The sequence below is a fragment of the Cebus imitator genome, unplaced genomic scaffold, assembly GCF_001604975.1.
Source record: "Cebus imitator isolate Cc_AM_T3 unplaced genomic scaffold, Cebus_imitator-1.0 Scaffold11, whole genome shotgun sequence".
NCBI classification, from domain to species: domain Eukaryota; kingdom Metazoa; phylum Chordata; class Mammalia; order Primates; family Cebidae; genus Cebus; species Cebus imitator.
In genome coordinates this window covers 10,345,122-10,346,132 of record NW_016107326.1, presented here as the reverse complement: position 1 = coordinate 10,346,132, position 1,011 = coordinate 10,345,122, and positions in this window count along the sequence as shown.

Genomic DNA, 1,011 nt, shown 5'->3' with positions numbered 1-1,011 from the left:
AGATGCAGTCTCACTCTGTTGCCCAGGCTGGAGTACAGCGGTGTGATCTTGGCTGACCACAGCCTCTGCCTCCTGGGTTCAAGTGATTCTCCTGCCTCAGCTTCCTGAGTAGCTGGGACTATAGGCACATGCCACCATGCCTGGCTAATTTTTCTGTATTTTTAGTAGAGATGGGGATTCACTATGTTGGCCAGGCTGGCTGTGAACTCCTGATCTGGTAATCTGCCCACCTTGACCACCCAAAGTTCTGGGATTACAGGTGTGAGCCACTGCACCCAGCTTGTTTAGTTTCCTTAGGTATATATCTACTATGGGAAGTGCTGGGTTATATGGTAACTTTATATTTAACTCTTTTGAGGAACTGCCAAATTGTTTTCCACCTTCAGCTTCACCGTTATACATTCTTACCAGAGATGTATAGGGGTTTCAGTTTCTTTACATCCTTGCCAACACATTGTTTTTTTAAAAAAAAAACTTAGTCATTTTAGTGAGGGGTGACAAGGTATCATTTGTGGATTTTATTTATTTATTTTTTTTGAGATGGGGTCTTGCTATGTTAGCCAGGTTAGTCTTGAACTCCTGACATCAAGCAATATTCCTGCTTCGGCCTCTCAAAGTGCTAGGATTACAGGTGTGAGCCACTGTGCCAGGATTCATTTTGTGGTTTTGATGTGCATTTTCTTAGTGTTTAATGATGTTGAATATCTTTTTTTTAAATATAATTGTACTTTAGGTTCTGGGGTACATGTGCAGAGCATGTAGGACTGTTACATAGGTACATATATGGCAACGTGGTTTGTTGCCTCCATCCCCCCGTCACCTATATCTGGCATTTCTCCCCATGTTATCCCTCCCCAACCTCCCCATCCCACCTCCACTGTCCCTCCCCTGGCCCCCGCAACAAACCCCAGTGTGCGATGCTCCCCTCCCTGTGTCCATGTGTTCTCATTGTTCAACACCTGCCTATGAGTGAGAACATGTGGTGTTTGGTTTTCTGTTCTTGTGTCAGTT